Source organism: Neoarius graeffei, chromosome 7 (genome assembly GCF_027579695.1).
Source record: "Neoarius graeffei isolate fNeoGra1 chromosome 7, fNeoGra1.pri, whole genome shotgun sequence".
Lineage (NCBI taxonomy): Eukaryota > Metazoa > Chordata > Actinopteri > Siluriformes > Ariidae > Neoarius > Neoarius graeffei.
In genome coordinates this window covers 63,664,913-63,681,066 of record NC_083575.1, presented here as the reverse complement: position 1 = coordinate 63,681,066, position 16,154 = coordinate 63,664,913, and positions in this window count along the sequence as shown.

Genomic DNA, 16,154 nt, shown 5'->3' with positions numbered 1-16,154 from the left:
CAAGGCTTTCGCAGACAGCTTTTTGCAGACAGTTGTAATTTATTGTTGAGCGGGGAGTAACAGGCGTGCGCGATGTTATTCACCGCCACAACGCGAGGGGGCGCGAAGTCGCGAAATCACTAGGAGTAGTTGGTGGGTGTGGTTAGTGGAGTGTTTATCCTCCGGTTACTTATAATGACTAGAACTGGAGTCGTATAGATGTACGTACTTCCTCACTTCCTCGATCAACCGCTCTTCGTGCTGCTCCATCTTCGCTCGTGTTTTTAAAAATGGCGGTAGTGAAAACAAAACAAACCGGGAGAGTAGGGAAGCGGAAGTGCGTGTACAGCGGATGTAGAGTGGACCAATCAGAGCCCTCTTGTCTGCGACGCTGTCTGCGAAGCTTCTGCGGTGGTCACAATTTTTGGGAGGTGCGCGCAGAGCGTCTGCGAAGGTGGGGGGGCTACGCAGACGCTATCCGCGGCGCCGTCTGCGAGGACTGGGTTGTCAACATAAATTGGCCTTAACCCACCCTGTCGAACCCCATTACCCATGCCAAACGGTGTAGAGAATACCTCCCCCCATTTGACCTGCATGGTCTGGTTAGCATACCAGTATGATAGAATCCTAATTATACTGTTGGGGACACCCCTCTGTCTGAGCTTTAAAAACAATTTAAAGTGATTGACTCTGTCAAATGCCTTAGAAGCATCAATAAAACAAATTAAAATGGAGGAATTCTGTGTTCTATACATCTCCACCATCTCCTTGAGAGCATAAATACATTGATCAGTGCCATGCATCGGCTTAAAGCCAAACTGATTATCTGTAGTGTCAATACAGCTACTAAGTCTGTCCAGCAAGATTCTTTTTTTTTATCATAACTACCAGGATAGGGGCGGCATGGTGGTGTAGTGGTTAGCGCTGTCGCCTCACAGCAAGAAGGTCCTGGGTTCGAGCCCCGGGGCTGGCGAGGGCCTTTCTGTGTGGAGTTTGCATGTTCTCCCCGTGTCCGCGTGGGTTTCCTCCGGGTGCTCCGGTTTCCCCCACAGTCCAAAGACATGCAGGTTAGGTTAACTGGTGACTCTAAATTGACCGTAGGTGTGAATGTGAGTGTGAATGGTTGTCTGTGTCTATGTGTCAGCCCTGTGATGACCTGGCGACTTGTCCAGGGTGTACCCCGCCTTTCGCCCATAGTCAGCTGGGATAGGCTCCAGCTTGCCTGCGACCCTGTAGAAGGATAAAGCGGCTAGAGATAATGAGATGAGATGAGACTACCAGGATAAATCGTTTGGGCGCGAGTCTTGTTGAGGTCCGGGGTCACCGTGATCAGAGTCGGCCGAATCGCTGTCCGATTCCGAGGCTGCACGGTCAAACCAGTAAGCCACAATCACCGATTGCTTCGCAACAGCCATACATACATACATATATATGGTTTCACCTCTCAATATTCAATTTGGGGAGTTCCTACTTCAAAATCGCTATCGCTTTCAGACATTTTACACAACCTCTCACGACCAAAGTCCGTGCATGTGTGCTCGGTTCACAAGTAAACACAGAACTGCTCCCAATCTGTTTGCCTTAAATGACGTCACAACGACTGTCCCCTGGCGGTGAAAGTGCGCATAAGTGAGATGTAAACAAACCTTCGGAAATTGGGCAAAACAGTATATTTTAACCGTTTTATTCAATTTTAAGGTGCAAATTAGACACTAGGAAGATTGAATTCACTTTTTGGGTCGTTCTTCTAGACAATAAAGTTGATATTCTACGTTTCACCTCCGACCATTGCCTATGACCTTTAATGAGGCGGATGTGACGTCGGATGCAACCCAGCAATTGTACCCTACTACGAGTAAAAAATAACTTCAACTTGAAAAAACTTCACAGCCCACTAGATGGCACTTCACAGCCCACTAATGGGCTGCAGCCCAGTGGTTGAGAAACACTGCTCTAGTGTGCCCCAGGCATTACAGGTTTAGCTAGCCCATTCTGCATGCTAGATTCTGGCTCTGGATGTCCTTTGAAGAAGATGGGAGAAAATGCCAAGAGCATGAGGCTTGGCAAGCTATTCCTATTTCTACTCTGACATTTCTCCATACTAACATTTTTATGAAAAGCATGGAAATGTCCCTCCATCCATCCATTATCTCTAGCCGCTTATCCTGTTCTACAGGGTCGCAGGCAAGTTGGAGCCTATCCCAGCTGACTATGGGCGAGAGGCGGGGTACACCCTGGACAAGTGCATGGTAATGTCTTTAAGGTCATATTAAAAAGCTCTGGATAATGAGAGACACAAATTAGTAGCAGCTCCTCTATTATAACTAGTGTGTCGTATCTTTGCTATGTCACATATAAGGACTCATTTTATTGGTTAGCTTTAACTGGGTGAAAGTTGATTGTTAGTGAACCATAAGCACTGTGCCAAGGTGTCAAATCCAAATAGTGTTCACCACCCAAGTGGAGGTACCTTTAGGCAAAGTAGCACTGCTCTCTTCACAGGGAAACTGTGGCGTCATGACACAAATTGGCTAAAGCTGATCTTAACACTTAAGCAAGTTTGTGGGTGATGACATCAATAATGTGGTTAAAAAGTATTCAGGTGCTTCTTTCGAACATTCAGTGCAAATACTTGCTGTATAAAATAAGAAGACTACATGCTCAGAAAAAAAAGGTTCATCTCTAGAATTCAAGGTATGAAAGCTTTTCACAAGATGTTATGTGAATGTTATGCTCTAGGGAAAATTTTTTGGACTTTTAGTATATATAGTACAGTGGTGCTTGAAAGTTTGTGAACCCTTTAGAATTTTCTATATTTCTGCATAAATATGACCTAAAACATCATCAGATTTTCACACAAGTCCTAAAAGTAGATAAAGAGAACCCAGTTAAACAAATGAGACAAAAATATTTTACTTGGTCATTTATTTATTGAGGAAAATGATCCAATATTACATATCTGTGAGTGGCAAAAGTATGTGAACCCCTAGGATTAGCAGTTAATTTGAAGGTGAAATTAGAGTCAGGTGTTTTCAATCAATGGGATGACAATCAGGTGTGAGTGGCCACCCTGTTTTATTTAAAGAACAGGGATCTGGGGTGTCGTGGCTCAGATGGCTAAGGCACCATACCATAAATCCGTGGACCCGGGTTCGATTCCGACCCGAGGTCATTTCCCGATCCCTCCCCGTCTCTCTCCTGCTCATTTCCTGTCTCTCTACACTGTCCTATCAAAAAAAATCTAAAAAAAAAAAAAAAAACAGGGATCTATCAAAGTCTGATCTTCACAACACATGTTTGTGGAAGTGTATCATGGCACGAACAAAGGAGATTTCTGAGGACCTCAGAAAAAGCATTGTTGATGCTCATCAGGCTGGAAAAGGTTACAAAACCTTCTCTAAAGAGTTTGGACTCCACCAATCCACAGTCAGACAGATTGTGTACAAATGGAGGAAATTCAAGACCATTGTTACCCACCCCAGGAGTGATCGACCAACAAAGATCACTCCAAGAGCAAGGCGTGTAATAGTCAGCGAGGTCACAAAGGACCCCAGGGTAACTTCTAAGTAACTGAAGACCTCTCTCACATTGGCTAATCTTAATGTTCATGAGTCCACCATCAGGAGAACACTGAACAACAATGGTGTGCATGGCAGGGTTGCAAGGAGAAAGCTACTGCTCTCCAAAAAGAACATTGCTGCTCATCTGCAGTTTGCTAAAGATCACGACAAGCCAGAAAGACTATTGGAAAAATGTTTTGTGGACAGATGAGACCAAAATAGAATTTTTTGGTTTAAATGAGAAGCGTTATGTTTGTAGAAAGGAAAACACTGCATTCCAGCATAAGAACCTTATCTCATCTGTGAAACATGGTGGTGGTAGTATCATGGTTTGGGCCTGTTTTGCTGCATCTGGGCCAGGACGGTTTGCCATCATTGATGGAACAATGAATTCTGAATTTTACCAGCAAATTCTAAAGGAAAATGTCAGGACATCTGTCCATGAACTGAATTTCAAGAGAAGGTGGGTCATGCAGCAAGACAACGACCCTAAGCACACAAGTCGTTCTACCAAAGAATGGTTAAAGAAGAATAAAGTTCATGTTTTGGAATGACCAAGTTAAAGTCCTGACTTTAATCCAATCGAAATGTTGTGGAAGGACCTGAAGCGAGCAGTTCATGTGAGGAAACCCACCAACATCCCAGAGTTGAAGCTGTTCTGTATGGAGGAATGGGCTAAAATTCCTCCAAGCCGGTGTGCAGGACTGATCAACAGTTACCGGAAACGTTTAGTTGCAGTTATTGCTGCACAAGGGGGTCCCACCAGATACTGAAAGCAAAGGTTCACATACTTTTGCCACTCACAAGTATGTAATATTGGATCATTTTCCTGGATAAATAAATGACCATGTATAATATTTTTGTCTCATTTGTTTAACTGGGTTCTCTTTATCTACTTTTAGGACTTGTGTGAAAATCTGATGATGTTTTAGGTCATATTTATGCAGAAATATAGAAAATTCTAAAGGGTTCACAAACTTTCAAGCACCACTGTATATGGCCAAAAGTATGTGGACACCTGGCCATCACAACCAGATGTGATTGTTGAACATCCCATTCCAGAACCATGGGCAATAATGTGGAGTTGGTCTCCGATCTGCTGCTACAGTATAACAGCCTCCACTCTTCTGGGAAGATTTTTGAGCATGGATCGAGAGATTTGTGTTCATTCAACCACAAAAGCATTAGTGAGGTCTGGGATTGATTTGGACAGGAAGGCATTTTATCCATCCATCCATTACCCGCAACCGCTTATCCTGTGCAGGGTTGCGGGCAAGCTGGAGCCTATCCCAGCTGATTATGGGCGAGAGGTGGGGTACACCCTAGACAAGTCACCAGATCATCACAGGGCTGACACATAGAGACAATCAACCATTCACACTCACACCTACGGTCAATTTAGAGCCACCAATTAACCTGCATGTCTTTGGACTGTGGGGCAAACTGGAGCACCCAGAGGAAACCCACGCAGACAATATGCAAACTCCACACAGAAAGACCCCCATCGGCCATTGGGCTCGAACCCAGGACCTTCTTGCTGTGAGGCGACAGTGCTAACCACTACACCACCGTGCCGCCCAGAAGGCATTTCAATTCATCCCAAAGGTTTTCAGTGGGGTTGAGGTCAGGACTCTGTGCAGGTCACTCAAATTCTTCCACACCAACCTTGCCAAACCCTGTCTTTATGGAATTCACTTTGTGCAAAGATGCACTGTCATTCCTGAACCTGTTTGGGGCCGTTTGTTTCAGTGAAGAGAAATCGTAATGCTACAGCACAGAAAGACATTCAAGACAAGTGCATGCTCCCAACTTTGTGGCAATAGTTTGGGAAAGACTGGCATATGGATGTGTTGTTTAGGTGTCCACGAACATTAAGCCATATAGTGTATCTCTCACCAGGATAAGCGAATTTGTTGTGCATAATAATAAAAGCCAAAATTAAGTTTAACAATTGGGTCTTTACGATAGCTGTTGTACCTGTGAGGGTATGTTTACACTGCACTTCACACAGCGCATATGGTGTTCTGCCTAAATGATGCATAAACCGGTGTAAAAACCCAGAGCTTCTCAAGTTTCTAAGCTAACTCTCCCCAGTGTGCATCACAGCTGTCTCAGGCCTTCTGGGTGTGCTTTCTCTCTCAGAACCATCTTTTCTGTTCTAGCACACAAACCTTCTTGCTATCACACTGCCCTGCCACTCAAATGCCAGGGAAGTAGTTTCTGCAGTGCACTCTGTGTTTATCCAATGTTTTTAGATAGATAGATAGATAGATAGATAGATAGATAGATAGATAGATAGATAGATAGATAGATAGATAGAGTGGTGCTTGAACGTTTGTGAACCCTTTAGAATTTTCTAGATTTCTGCATAAATGTGACCTAAAACTTTGTCATATTTTCACACAAGTCCTAAAAGTAGATAAAGAGAACCCAATTAAACAAATGAGACAAAAATATTATACTTGGTCATTTATTTATTGAGGAAAATACTCCAATATTACATATCTGTGAGTGGCAAAAGTATGTGAACTTTTGCTTTCAGTATCTGGTCTGACCCCCTTGTGCAGCAATAACTGCAACTAACGCTACGTTCACACTGCAAGGCTTAATGCTCAATTCCGATTTTTTTGTGAAATCCGATTTTTTTGTGAAATCCGATTTTTTTTGTGAGGTCGTTCACATTAACAAATATATGCGACTTGTATGTGATCCTCAGTATGAACGAAAAGCGACCTAAAAGTGTTCCGCATGCGCATTGCAGGATACGACGACGTCACACGCAGTGAGCATGGCCAGTGTTTACGGAAGTAAAACCGCCCGGTTGCGGTATGACCCATCCAATCTAGCTTGAATAGCTGTATCCTCCCAAATGGAAATCAGCTCCCTAACCTCTGCGTCCTTCCATTGAGAAGATTCAGAACCTTCACAGCCCGAAGCGTCCCTCGCATTGATGTCATGCGCAGGGGCGCAGATACGTTTTTTGAACTGGGGGGGACAAAGCTGCCAGCAAACCAACCCCAACCCCGATATGCCTGTCAAACTTGTTGTGGGTTACCATAGCAACCAAGCTCGAGCTCGCAACCTGTGCAGTCTGCGCAGCTCAACCAACCGAATATCAGTATTTGTTTTGTTTTATGTGAGTTGTTGCAACTATGTATACACTGCCGTGCACCTCAATAAACCGAATGGTAATTAGTCTTTTGATTTTCCCGTGAGGTTTGCCTTATGCAAAGAAAGACAGCATAGACGTTTTTTCCTCCCTATAAGTGGGGGGGACCGAACGAAGTGAATTTAAATCTGGGTTGGATGAATCCCACCCGTCCCACCCTCTATCTGCGCCCGTGATTATGCGCCATGTTGTTGTAACTTTTTTTGAGAGACCCGCCGCCTACTTCAGTGCAGAATAGTGACGTTTGTGGCTTGTTGATGACGTGTAAGTCGGATGAATGCGACCTGGCGGTTCAGACTGAAGTTGCATATGAAAAGAGCGGATAGGAATCGGAATTAGGACCACATATCCAAACTGCCTGGGTCGGATTTGAAAAAATCGGATCTGTGTCGTTCATATTGTCAATAAAAGATCGGATACAGGTCACATATGGGCTAAAAGATCGGATTTGAGTCACTTCAGCCTGCAGTGTGAACGTAGCCTATACATTTCCAATAACTGTTGATCAGTCCTGCACACCGGCTTAGAGGAATTTTAGCCCATTCCTCCGTACAGAACAGCGTTAACTCTGGGATGTTGGTGGGTTTCCTCACATGAACTGCTCGCTCCAGGTCCTTCCACAACATTTCGATTGGATTAAGGTCAGGACTTTGACTTGGCCATTCCAAAACATTAACTTTATTCTTCTTTAACCATTCTTTGGTAGAACAACTTGCGTGCTTAGGGTCATTGTCTTGCTGCATGACCCACCTTCTCTTGAGATTCATTTCATGGACAGATGTCCTGACATTTTCCTTTAGAATTCACTGGTGTAATTCAGAATTCATTGTTCCATCAACGATGGCAAGCCGTCCTGGCCCAGATGCAGCAAAACAGGCCCAAACCATGATACTACCACCACCATGTTTCATAGATGGGATAAGGTTCTTATGCTGGAGAATGCAGTGTTTTCCTTTCTCCAAACATAACGCTTCTCATTTAAACCAAAAAGTTCTATTTTGGTCTCATCCATCCACAGAACATTTTTCCAATAGCCTTCTGGCTTGTCCACGTGATCTTTAGCAAACTACAGACGAGCAGCAATGTTCTTTTTGGAGAGCAGTGGCTTTCTCCTTGCAACCCTGCCATGCACACCATTGTTGTTCAGTGTTCTCCTGATGGTGGACACATGAACATTAACATTAGCCAATGTGAGAGAGGCCTTCAGTTGTTTAGAAATATAGAAACTTCTAAAGGGTTCTCAAATTTTCAAGCACCACTGTAGATAGATAGATAGATAGATAGATAGATAGATAGATAGATAGATAGATAGATAGATAGATAGATAGATAGATAGATAGATAGATAGATAGATAGATTTTTAAAAGATAAACTTCATAGATAAACTTGATAGAATAGATAGATTTTTAAAAGATAAACTTCATAGATAAACTTGATAGAATAGAATGTTCTTATTTAGCATTTACCTATATTGAGTTAATATGAAACAAAATACCATTATTCACTTTATCATACACTTATACTACAGTGCTCTTGAATACTACTGATAATCTAAGGCTAATAATAAACAGTGTCTATAAGTTTTCCACCATAGCAATGTCTTCAGGACATCGCTTTCTGGCTGTTGAGGAAAAGACTGTTTATAGCTACTATAATGTAGGTGATAACAGGAACTAGCTTTTTTTTTTCCTGGACATTCCATAACATTAAATTCAACTATCAATGTTAAAAGCATTAAAATATAAACATTAAAAAGCATGACATGCAAATCATTAATGAATTAAAAACTGCAATTTTTGGCAAATTGCTAACTAAAACACTTGCAGTTACTGGAAAAATAATCAACTTTGCAGTAGTGCATGTAACTATTTTTTCACATCACCCGGATCATGCCACCATGTCACTGATTACTTTCCTGTAACAGCACACCTCTGTTTTCTTCGTTACACATATTTAAGCCTGTAGTATAGTGCATTTCTTCTATGTCCATCTACATTTTCCCCAGCAAAATACCCTTTCACCCCGAACAAGTAAGACAGAACATGGCAACTCAGTGTGCACGTGGGTTGTGAGAAAGAAGCTACCTATCACCGGGCAATTCCATGTAAATGTCAACCTCACCATGCAAAAATAAAGCAACATGTAATACATCAAAACCACTCCCAGAGATATCACCTAGGCCTGTATTTTACAGATGTGAATAAGTTGAACCAATTTGTCACAATAATTGTTCCCTTCACCTTAATATGTCAGTCTTTCTTTCTTATAATGTAAAACCCAAGCTAAAATCAACTTTGATCATGTACAATTCTATATTATTGCCACAAGCCACAGAAATGTATGCAAAAATCCACAAAACAGCAAAACAATAGCCATCCTAAATATTATTTAAGAACTTTGATAGTTTTAGCTGATATTTAGAGAGTTTTTCAAAGGGTTATGGTGGTTAAATTGCTGATTTTCTAAACATATGCCATGTCTATTTCAGACGCGTCACATCCATAACGGAATTTCGTCACATCCATAACGCTGACTTTTCCTTCCGAAACTCTGCATGAAATACAAAATATTTTAAACAAAGATTTTTTAATATTCACCTTGGACCCCTCTATCAAATGGATATCTCCATTTCGACATTAGGTTTACAATTTCACAGAGTTTGATAAAAATGTACAGTCACCCAAGAAAAGTGATACTTTTTCTGTCACATCCATAACGCATCTTTTATTGGCATTTTCTGGCATGCCCTAGATGTACTATGGGAATTGTTCTTGTTCTATCACTTCTCCAGTATGGTACAGCCTTAAAATATGCAACACCTGTTTAAATACTGGGAGACAATAAAACATGCACTGGGTCATTTGTTGCCATTTTGAGTTCAAGTGTCACGTCCATAACGCTGGAATTGCTCCACCACATACATGTTTACATTAAATAAGTGAAGACCCTGAACCAAATGAAGCTATATACTCTGGGTAATGGTTTAGGTTAATGGTTGCCTTTAATGGTTTTACCAGTGGAAGTCACAAAGGGTTACTTTTTGGCCATAACAAGATGCACATTATAATCTTTTAGCAAAAAAAAAAATTATTAAAATAGAGAAGTTAAACCTGTAATATGCTTGACTTCCAAGACATTGTATCATTCTGCATACAGTTGCATCCTGTATATCACTGGTGATAACATGCTGCATGTTGTAATTGTATACAAACTGTTTCTCTTTTATTGGCTCATAGAAAGAAACAGAGAAATCTGGCCAAAATGTGGATTCTAAGCCTTTAATCCATTCCAAATTCATGTTTGACAGAACAGAGTTTTATGTCTGTTTATTGGAAAGACACAAGTACTTCAAACTACCGATAATGGTAAGAAACATTTAAATTATGTATTTGTCAGAATGGTAGGGCGGCACAGTGGTGTAGTGGTTAGCGCTGTTGCCTCACAGCAAGAAGGTCCGGGTTCGAGCCCCGTGGCCGGCGAGGGCCTTTCTGTGCGGAGTTTGCATGTTGTCCGCGTGGGTTTCCTCCTGGTGCTCCGGTTTCCCCCACAGTCCAAAGACATGCAGGTTAGGTTAACTGGTGACTCTAAATTGACCGTAGGTGTGAATGTGAGTGTGAATGGTTGTCTGTGTCTATGTGTCAGCCCTGTGATGACCTGGCGACTTGTCCAGGGTGTACCCTGCCTTTCACCCGTAGTCAGCTGGGATAGGCTCCAGCTTGCCTGCGACCCTGTAGAACAGGATAAAGCGGCTAGAGATAATGAGATGAGATGAGATTTGTCAGAATAGCAACCCTGGGAACATCCACAACTATCTGTTGCTATTAATGTTTATTCATGAAATGTCCACTGAAACATTTGCAAAATAAGAAATATGGTAATAACAAAATGTAGTGCTGTTTTAAAGCATTATGAATGATTATACCTGACATACTTGTTCCATCTTTAGAGACTGTGGATTCTGGAAGCTGAGTGACATGAAACATGACAGTTATCACTAAAGTGATGCTGATTCAAACAGGGTCATTCATTAGAGGGTTTTATTGCTGTGTAATACTGTGTAATAGCTGCCTGCCTGCCTGCCTCATCTACAAGTACCCAGCTACAAACTCTTAAACTTATACACAGATAAGGACAGCTTTGTTGTTGTTGTTGTTGTTGTTTTGCAATAGAGGTGGGCTTGGTGGTACAGTGAGTAGTGCTCAGGTTACTGTTTGTATAGAGTTTGACATGTTCTTCCAATGTCTGTGTGGGTTTCCTTTTGGTTCTCTGGTTTGCTCCCAACTCCCTAGGTGGACTGCTTACTCCAAATTGTCCCTAGGCATGAAAGAGTGTGTGAATGTGTGTTCATGGTGCTGTGTGATTCCTTTTGATTGCTGTGTGCTGGCTTTCCTTACAGATTGTATTCCTGTATCACAGCCAGTGTTCTAGTGATAGGCTCCGGATCTGCCGCGATCCTGGCCAGGGTAAAATGGTTACGTGAGTGGCCAGGATAAAATGGTGAAAGTGAGTGAGCAAGTATGTGACTACCGAGTACCACAGCAACTTAAAGTTTTAATTCCTTTTAAGACAACATGCAAACCTTTTGACACAGGAAGTCATGGCTTGGCGCAAAAGTCTCCTGCAATAAATATCATTATAATACATACAGGATACTTTTTCATCTCATCTCATTATCTCTAGCCACTTTAACCAGTTCTACAGGGTCGCAGGCAAGCTGGAGCCTATCCCAGCTGACTACGGGTGAAAGGCGGGGTACACCCTGGACAAGTCGCCAGGTCATCACAGGGCTGACACATACCCCTTTTCCACCAAATCAGTTCCAGGGCTGGTTCGGGGCCAGTGCTGGTGCTGGTTCACAACTCGTTCAACTTGCGAGCCAGCTGAGAACCAGTTTGCTTTTCCATCGCTCGCGGTGCTAAGGGAAGCCACATCATTACGTCGCTGTATACGTCAGTTACGTCATTGTATACGTCATCACGTCGCTGTATACGTCAGTTACGTCAGTACGTTTGCATAAACCTTGGCGCGAATATCGAAGCAAAAACAACACGGAAGAAGCAGCACCAACAACAATAATAATAATGGATGACTTCGCATTTGTACAGCTGCGGCTTCTCGTCACTTAAAAATGGCGATCTTTCGCGGTCTTGTTATTGTTGTTGGTCTTAACAACTCCCCCCCCCCGCTGACGTAAGCGGTTCTTTCCTCTGGCCCAGCAGAGAGTTGGTGCTAGCCTGGAACCAGTTTTTCTGGCCCCAGGGCCAGTTCTTTGTCAGTGGAAACAGAAAACCCGGTTCCAAACTAAGCACTGGCCCCAAACCAGCCCTGGAACTGCTTTGGTGGAAAAGGGGCAACATAGACACACAACCATTCACACTCACATTCACACCTACGGTCAATTTAGAGGCACCAGTTAACCTAACCTGCATGTCTTTGGACTGTGGGGGAAACCGGAGCACCCGGAGGAAACCCACGTGGACACGGGGAGAACATGCAAACTCCACACAGAAAGGCCCTCGCTGGCCACGGGGCTCGAACCCGGACCTTCTTGCTGTGAAGCGACAGCGCTAACCACTACATCACCGTGCCGCCCCAGGATACTTTTTTAATGGAATAAAAACATGTATTCTTTTCCCTTCTAACAGGTTTCATTCATTTGGTTTGATAGCATGCAATATTGTGAGCATATCGCTTATCCTACGTGTATTACATCACTTTACCCAAAGGAGACTAAGCATTGAATACGATACTGCATGGTTGTCAAGACAACACGATGTCGAGTGTCAGAGCTGATGTGAATATTCAATGAGAGAGTTTTCTGCTGCGCATGCACAGAAGAATTTCTGTGTTTGTCGGGAAAGAGAAAGACGCATTGCACACCCAAAAGGCCACCAAAACTTCATTAGATATTCTTCACGCATATTTACAAGAGAAAAACATACCAACGGACATCGAAAAGCTGGAAAAGAGACACATCAGAGACGTAAAACTTCCATGCTAGCGAATAACTGTGACAATTTGTCAACAAACATGGCCGCCAGGTTTGCTTCATTAAATATGGAAGATTTTGAGAGAATTTTGAAAGACAAAGACACGTTGAACACCCAAAAGAAATGTATATGTATAATGATCATAATATTGGCTGACTTTTTTTGTGGTATATCAGATAGATTCCATTCAGCTAGCATGATATTCAACTCGTCTTTGACTCATTCAATATCATGCTAGGTGAATGGAATATATCTGATATACCACTCAACGCCAGCCAATATTATTTAACTATTTGAAACATAGGGCTGCAATATATCTTGTCCATGACATACCTCCAGATGTAGAATTGAGTCCCAGTACTGTCAAGTCAAGTCAAGTTTATTTGTATAGCGCTTTTAACAATAAACATTGTCACAAAGCAGCTTTACAGAATTTGAACGACTTAAAATATGAGCTAATTTTATCCCTAATCTATCCCCAATGAGCACGCCTGTGGTGACGGTGGCAAGGAAAAACTCCCTCAGACGACATGAGGAAGAAACCTCGAGAGGAACCAAACCCAAAAGGGAACCCATCCCCATCTGGGCAACAACAGACAACATGACTATAACATTAACAGTCCTAACATAAAGTCAGCTTCGTTGATGCTATAAACCCCCCACCGACGGAAAACCGTTCACGACAACCACAGTCCCAAAGTCAGCAAGTCAACTGCAGTCCTAAAGTCAGCAAGTCAACTGCAGTCCTAAAGTCTGGAGGGTGTACTGGAGGGTGTCATGGAGATTTCAGCTATTAGACTTCCATATATATATAAGTGGAAAACACACACGGCACGTAAAATCAATAGCGGTTAAGCTTCAACCTGGGTAGTTGTTCAATACTACTGACAATGATGTGTGCAAACAACTCATGTGCAAGTGCACATGAAGCAGAATCAATACAAGATGATCAAAACAATTCACAGCGGCTCAGTGTAACCTAGAGTATCTGATAGAGCAGATTATTAAGACCCAGCATGGCAACCCAGTAGCCTTAATTTAACCACAAACTGGGATTATTGGCAACAAACTGACAACATTTATAAAGCTAAACTACAATGTAAACAAAAAACTTTTAGGTTCAAATGTACTCTCACTGACCTTAGGACTGCAAAATCATCAATAATTTATATCCAAGTTTCTCCTTTATGTGTTTATGTTGTTCAGCAGTTTGTATTTTAAATGCTAAAATATTGAGTTTATCTTGTGTCTCCATGTTGTCCTTGACACATAAGCCAGGTTCATTAACATATGTTTCTCACAATTCCCTCTGTGGTTTGCGGAAAATAGACACTTCGGCTAAAAACCAGGTCCAAAATACCAGAGTGTTTTCCCCGTAGCAAATTTGACAGAAGTCACACACCTAGAGGGACTAAATCAGCACTAATATAAACTAACAAATGTTCAGTCACAAACACACACACACACTGATGAATAAATGCAAAATAAATTACACCATCTGCCTAAATGGAGTAAGCAGTCTTGCATTTTGTTAAGATAGTAAGCCAGGACACATAATCCTTCAAAGAAAGAGTGAATTGTATGTTGATGACGGTGTATACCACCATCAACACTAATTGAGAGAATATTTTTTGGAAGAACATGGCTCATCGCTCTAGTACAGTTCCAGAGATTCTTTGCCAACAGAATCGATGCCAAAGCACATGGAAGCTGTTCTGGCATTATGGCTCATGATGGCCAGCACCATGCCAGCAAAATACAATATAATAGAGCCACCATTTTTTTCTTTCATTTTTTTCTCCCTTCTATATATTGGTCCATGATGTTGTCTGAATCTTGACATTTTTCTGCCTACTATCACATGGACAGCACTATGGCTGGTATAGGCTAATTAACCACAGACCTGCATTCTACACCTGGCTTAGATGTCTCAGTTGAACACTGATTATATCATCACAGTTCAGCCACTGTACAAATTCTAGCTCCTTTAATCCAGCTTTAAATAATAAGGTGTATCTCGAGCTATACAAAAGGCTAAAATGTCTTACTGTAAATCATATACGATGGCTTTCACAGTCAGCAGATCTCTTCCCAAATGAACACCTATAGAAGATTTTGGAGAAATGTGTTTGATAATAAGCAGTTTTCCATTGCATTTTTGCACATAATAGAAGGGTTTAATTGTTTTGGGTTTTTTTTAATAAAGCTGGGTTTTCTCCTCTTGCAATAGTCATTCCAATTGAACATGGCTATGGATCTCCAAGACCTGATATGCATTGGCACGGTGAAATTCGTTGGTTTTGTTCCTCTTCGTATCATGTCATGTGACTTAAATGCAAAAAATGTGTTTCCATTTCAATTTTGCTAAATATTGCTTTGTGGGCTCGTTGGAAAAACCACATCATACAAGCATATAAATGTTTTTGGGATATTTGAGCATTTTTCAAAATTTGTGTTTCCATTGCTCGTTATTCAGTTCGCAATTTCCAAATTGCATATTAAGCAGATTAATGGAAACCTGGCGGTCTCCAACACCATCATTAAAACACCAACTGAGGGAATATCATTTGGAAGAATGGTGTTCCTTCAGTTCAGTTTCAGAGACCTGTAGAAACTATGTAAAGGTATACCAAAGCTGGTCTGGAAGCTTGTGATGACATGTTGCTTTTTCCTTTAATCTGTCACCTGCCTGTCTATACGGTATGTGTATGGGATGTAGGCTAGTCTCAGCAGATTTCACTGTCTGGTGAGGAAGACTGTAGCATCTGTTTTCTGTCTGCCCAAACCAGCAATAATAAAGGCAAATATCATATACTTAACGTGCATCCTTCTTAGATAATGCATACTCAAACAACATATAATTCTATTGTATCAACTCAGTTACCTTCTGCCTAATCTCATAATTATACTTTATTTTCATCCATCTGGTTATAAACTAGTGCTATATTTGTACTCCTGATAATAGTCTTCCTCTGATTGCCCTCTATAAGGAGAGAGATAAATTTAGAAAAATAAGCATTCATCTTCTACCTTGTACTCTTGTTTAGCTTTTGCTTAATTTCGCTTCTTGGTATTCTTAGACCTTGACTGAGTACAAGAATTTTTCATGGAGATGACAAAGCAGCTCTGTAAGTCACACTGGATACGAGGGGCTGCTGCGGGATAAATTAATTCACTGATCATCATGAACTTTTTAATCATGGTGGAGTCACAGCAGATCCAGAACCTATCCTGGGAACAGTTGGTATGAGGTGGAATTACATCCTGGATGGGACACCAGTCCATGAAACCTGACAGAAACACATACACATTCAAACACTCATTCACACCTAGGGGCAATTTGTAGTCAATGTTTTTGGCCAGTGGGAGGAATCCAGAGAACCATGAAGAAACTCATATGGACACAGTGAGAACACCATGTGAAACACTACCTTTGATGCAGGCGTTGCTAGTATC